The sequence below is a fragment of the Carlito syrichta genome, unplaced genomic scaffold, assembly GCF_000164805.1.
Source record: "Carlito syrichta isolate Samal-C Ts95f unplaced genomic scaffold, Tarsius_syrichta-2.0.1 Scaffold303958, whole genome shotgun sequence".
In the NCBI taxonomy this organism is placed as follows: Eukaryota; Metazoa; Chordata; class Mammalia; order Primates; family Tarsiidae; genus Carlito; species Carlito syrichta.
This window is the reverse complement of record NW_007248054.1, coordinates 281,995-288,413: the sequence shown is the minus strand read 5'-3', so window position 1 is coordinate 288,413 and position 6,419 is coordinate 281,995.

Genomic DNA, 6,419 nt, shown 5'->3' with positions numbered 1-6,419 from the left:
ACCTTTGTCACATAGTAGCTGTAAGTTCATGGCAAATCATTTAACCTTGCTGTGCCCTAGTATCCAAATATGTCAAATGGTGATAACCAATGATGATAACAAAGGTATCCATTTTCATATGGTTACTGTGAGAATTAAATGGATTAATATCTGAAAAGCACTTAGAACAATGTCTAACCCAAATAAGGAACTACAATTATTATTGAAAATGCAAGCTACTATCATGTCCACATTCAAAAATAACAACTTATGTTTTGTAGAGCACTCCAGAAATAGCAAGGAATCTCTACTCAGAGCACCTTCTTTGCTCCTCACTTTATTATAATCATCATTCCCATTTTTGCAATGAGAAATCTGAGTCAGAAATGTAAAGCCATTTTTCAATTATATGGTCAGGGAGTGTCTCAAACTCAGGCCCTCAGACTCTAAAGCTATTTACAACATTGTATGTCCTATTGCTTTGACCAGAAACCAAAACCAGGTCACCCTCAAGGGAGGTCAGATTTTTACCACCAATTCTTTCTTTTGGGGGGAGAAGAAAATATGGGTGGCAGCTTGATACAAATCAGCCAAACAACCAAAAGGGCTTAACTCAGAAATCTACTTCTTTTCTCCAAAGAGGACTTGGGAAAGCAGAGTAAGTGAAGGCAAACTACAACCTACAGGAAAAATCCAGACACCCACCAGGTTTTGTATGTCCCACAAGCTAAGAATGGCTTCTACATTTTAAATGGTTGGTTGAAAAAAATCAAGAGAAGAATATTTTGTACCCCGTAAAAATTAGAAAAAAAAAATTCAAAACTCATTGTCTATAAATACATTTTTATTGGAAGACAGCCATGTCCATTAGTCTTCATATTGTCTATGGCTCTGCATTGCATAATAACTACAGAGTTGAGTATCTGAGGCAGATATTGGATGGCCCGCAAGTCTGAAATGTTTATGATCTGGTTCTTTACAGAAAAAGTTTGCTGCTTTCCATGCCTATGCATCTTAGTGTTGGTGGTACCAGAATATTGAGAATAAATTAGTTTTTAATGAAACTGATGCTGAAACAAATGTCCTCCCACCTTCTCACACACCCAGCAGATACCCAATGGCAATGACTGTCTATATAATGTCTCTGAAAAAGAATGTCTGGAGTTACTGCAGCACAACATTGAAATGTGGACCTTTTCATTATAGACGCTTACACCTTGCCGGCTATTCAGAAGTTTTCATATAAAAGGCTGCCAATAGTGGCCTACACTATCCTTTCCCAGAGAAAACAGAGTTGCGGGGATGACTTAGGTTCAAATCCAATGTGTGTTTCTTTAGCCGAAACTGAAGTGCCCCAGGCTGCCAATCTCTGAAGATGCACACTGACCAGCCTATCTTGAGACAGAGGAAAAGACTAATGTATCCTAGATTAAAGATGGGACACTGTTCTTAGACTAATGGTGTAAAACTCAGCTGACATTCTGCTTGGGGGTTAAGGACCCCAGATGATGACCATGTGCTTAGAACCCTGGGAATGATAAAAGATTGGATTTGATATCTCTCAGGCAACGGAGCTCTCTGGTTTAGCATTTCTAATGACCTTTGGAAACCATAAGCTCAACATTATTTCTTAATGAATTTCCTTTGTCCTATTTCAGAAGCCCTCAGCACTCCTTGGTTACACTTGGGTGACTTATAATTAGTTTTGCAATACTAACATAGATTACAATTTTTTAAAAAAAGAGAGAGGGTAAAAACAAATAGGCTTTCAATTAAACAGTGGGGGGGAAAGGAATTGTAACAAAATGCATTGGTATTGCAAATTACCTGGTTTTATTACTTGTTCTCTTATTTATTTATTTATACATTTATTTTAATTATGATCCTAGGTCCTTTAACCCAGGCTTGTTCTTTCGACGGCATTATGTTTTCTAAACTTTGAACAAGTGATTTAAAAGATATATTCTTTAATGTTTATAGGAGTTTGTTTAGATACACCACCCCAGTCATCAAATTAGTCTTCCAGTAAAAATCATAGTGATTAGCACATGGCATGTCTAAGACTCATGGAATCTCAGGGTTGGAAGTATCCTTTAAGCATTGGGGTAGCTATTGGTATAAGGTTAAGGTCAAGAGATCTGGGGTCTGACCAACCTCGGTTTGTAGCCTGTTCCTGCTACTCACTAACTGTATAATTTCAAGCAATTTATTTCAACTCTCCAAGTTTCTGTTTCAAAGGAACTGTCCTCACAGAGTTGTGGTTAGGATTCACCCTAGTAATTCATGTAAAGATCCCAACACTAAAAGTTCTCATTAAATGTATTTATTATCACTCTGTTATAATGTAGTCTGACAATCCCTTGCCCCATTGACCTAATGCCCAATGCTAAATGAATCAGTGTTCTATATAGTGTTCCTAATAGCCTTTTGGTTGTACAGTCTCTACTGAACTCACCATGTACCCTCAAATGCACTTATTTTTGTTATATACAGCTTAAATTACAAAAATTCTCCTTAGGTTGATCTTCAGTCATTCAGTGTCTGTCTCTAGTCTAATCCCGCTTTGTGGAGCTACACAAAATAAATATTTACAATTGCCCTATAGGTATGTGAAGGCATCCACATAAGATTTCTCTTCCTCAAGCTAATTAACTCACATTTTTCCAACCTTCTCTCATATTTTATCAGTAGTTATAAACCAGATCTACACATGAATGTCCTCTGGGAACTTTAAAAACTTTTGATGCTCAAGAAACTCACCAGAAAAAAATAAATTAGCATCTCCAGAGATAAAACATAGGCCATGGCATTTTTTAAAAAACTCCCCAGGCAATTCTACATGTGCAGCCAATACTGAGAACTACTACATATGATTCCAAATTATTTCATTATGTTGATTACTGTATTTCCAAATAACCTCAGTTTCTAACAACACTGCCTAAATTGCTGCTCTCAAATACACACTATACTTTAGACGTGACCTGAGCAGGACCACTACTATGGTCCAAATATTCGTGTTCCCCCCAAATTCATATGTTGAAATCTCTAAGGTGGTATTAGAAGTTTAGGACTTTGGGAAGAGACTGGGTCATGGGAGCAAAGCAACCATAAATGCAATTAGTGCCCATATAAAAGAAATCCCAGAAAGACAAACCTCTTGAGCCCTCTATAATAGGAGGATAGAGTGAGACTGACTGTGTATGAGGAAGAAGGTCCTCATCAGACCCCAAATCTCCCAGTGCCTTGATCTTGGATTTTCTAGCTTCTGGAATTGTGAGTAATACATTTCTGTAATTCATAAGCCACCCCATCAATGGCATTTTGTTATAGCAGCCTGATAGCCAAGACAACTACCACCTCTCCTTTTCTGTGTGCAGTAAAGAAGTATTCTGTGCTATTTGAGTAAACATAATACAGTACTTCTCAAAATTTACTTCACATAAAAATAACTTGGGGATCTTGCTAAATTGTAGATTATGGTTCAGAATCCCTACGATGGTGCCCAAGATTCTGCATTTCAAGGAAGCCCCTAGATAACGCAGGTGGTCCACAGACCATGCTTTGAATAGCAGAGATCTCCTTGCTGATAGAATCACATTCAAATTATATGTCAGTACACACACAGAGAGAAACCAAATACGATCTTGGTCTTATCATAAGCCCATGCCATTGAAACTTTTATAATCTATGCATCTGGCAAGTTTGTAAGTGGGTTGGCATGCCATCTATCTCAAATACTGGCTATTTTCTCAGATGTTCTGTTTGGTTTCTGGTTTGGAAACTAGCATCCATTTGTCTTTGTGGCAGCTAGTATGGTGAATTTAGCCAGCTGAAGGAATTTACAGAAATATGAATATTGCCACTTTCAAGTTTCTAAGAAAGAAAACTTTCTAAACTATTTGTATCATTTGAAAAAATCAACCCTTCTCTCTGAGTACAAAGATCATGTCTCTTGTGACATTCAATGTCCTCAACATGTTGAACATATAGAAGACGCTAAATGAATATTAACAACTAATGGATGAGACATACTCACTGGACAATGAATCATGCTTTTTACATCTACAAAATAACTAAAGAGGGAGAGAGTATGCCCAAAATGACAAATTATATGACAAACAGTGAATATAATTTAGCTAATAAATATGAAACTCAAAAGGAATTGAAGTAAGGCTTTGAAGGAGTGATAATCTGTGAAAAAGTAGAAAAAGAGGGCAGAGAAAAGACATTTCAACCTTTAATATGGTAGTTTTACGGTCAGAGTCAACATCATGCTTGACTTGGGATATCTAATGAGACTGCAGACCTAAATGGTGTACTTGTAGGACCTTCTGTCACATAATGTCAGGGATAATATATTATGCCGAGGAACATGTGAGTTATATTACAACTGCAAGGGAATAAAAATTAAAACCCCTTCATGTGGAAATAGACATAATCGCACTACATTTCCCTGTAGAAGAGCATACAGTGGCAATTTTTCTTCATATAATATTGTATTAGTTTTAATTCTTATTAATAAGATACAAGAGTCATTAACACTATTAAAAATCTAATTATGTTAGCAATTTTCCATCATGTCATATTTGAGCAGTTAAGTATTGGTATTTGTTTTTCCTAATGGGATTCAAAAGTCTAATTAATAGGCTTTCTTTTGTGGTTAAGTAGAATGAATCTCTATGAGAAGTAAGTCATTTTTAATATCTGTAGGCAGCTTATTTTCTCATATATTACAAAGTCATCTGACCATCTGTGGTATAAATAACTAGATAAGAATTATGAGATTATTATATGAAATTGAACAATGCCCTTCATTACAGGTGATGTTACAGCTACTATGTTCTAAGAACTTTGATATTTACTAGACAAGAAGTATAGAAAGTGGTTATGCAGTACATTATTATTTAAGGAAATTTGAAAAAACTGAAGATACCACATTGAATGGGCCAGGAACTTTTTCTACTGGAGTTGATATTATTTTGGGGCAGTACACATCCAAATAACTAATAAAAGAAAGTTGTGTTTCTTAACCCTTGTCTTGTTTAGTTAACTTAAGGTTAATGTCTTAAAGAGAAATATTTGTCTGTTGATTATGTCTCCATTCCTTGACACTGTCTTTCATTCTTGAATGAATGAGACAATATTATGCTATTGTATCATAAATATGTTTGTTCTTATCTTCCTAGTAAATTCTTTAAAATTATGGGTAACTTGCTAACATACTTTTTATATTTGCTAATATAGAATACATCCATAGTACTCAACCCAGTGTACTCCCAAAGAAAGAAGTGAAGAAGGGAAAATTCTTTACCTACAAAGCAGGATATGCTCACATCTCATTCCCCAAAATAAGACCATCCCTGCTGATGTCTATTTTACATCTTTTTTTTTTCTTTGAGTCAGGATCTCACTCCGTCACCCAGGCTAGAGTACAGTGGCATAATCATGGCCATCATGGCTTACGGCAGCCTTGATCTCCTGGGCTCAGGCAATCCTTCCACTTCAGCAATGAGGAAGTTTCTGTGGTAAAATACAGAGAACAAAACAAGCAAGCAAACATTATGAAGGAAACAGAATTATGCAGACAATTTTGTAGGAAAATTAAAAAGTCATTAATATTTTCAGAAAGAGAAGTGAATAGTCTGCTATAAAAGAAATCCACACTTTTGCAAGATCCCAAAACAATTTTTAAAAGAGGAATGTTCATAACATAAGGAAGATAACTCATCAATGAATATGATAGCAGAAATATAAGATTCAACAGAAGTGTTAATAGTAGAACAAAAAGATAGTGATGGGAAAATACAATTAAAAATAAAGGAAAATTAGAAAACAAGGGCAAGAGGCCCAATATTTGTGTACTTGGAGTTAGAAGAGAAAGAAAATCAGGATATCAAAGAATTCAATTCAAAGAATTCAAGAATACTTCCCAGAACTAAAGGACTTGAGTTTTTACATTGAAAAAGTCCACTCTGTGACAAGCATAATGAATAATGATATACTCACATTAACAATAGACACACACTATAATATCCTCAGGAAGCTTTACAACATCAGAAACAGAGAGAAGATTCTCCTAATCTCATATGGAAAGAATAAGCAGACTTCACATAAACAGAAGAATCAGAGTGACATCTGAATTTTGAACATTTGTATTAGAAGCTAAAGGGCAAAGCCAGAATGCCTTCAAAATTCTAAAAGGAAAAAGATTTTCTAACTGTAATTCTAGGCCTAAAAAAACTAAAATTTCGGGTAAAGGTAGAAGAATGATGTCTAAAGATACATGCTACACCTAAAAAGAAATGTACTCCTAGTGAGGCTATTCTCCAAAAGCTAGTAGTGGATGGACTTCTTTAAGAAGGGTCAATTAAGCCGGGCTCAGTGGCTCAGCCTGTAATCCCGTGTTTTGGGAGGCTGAGGTGAGTGGATTGCCTGAGCCC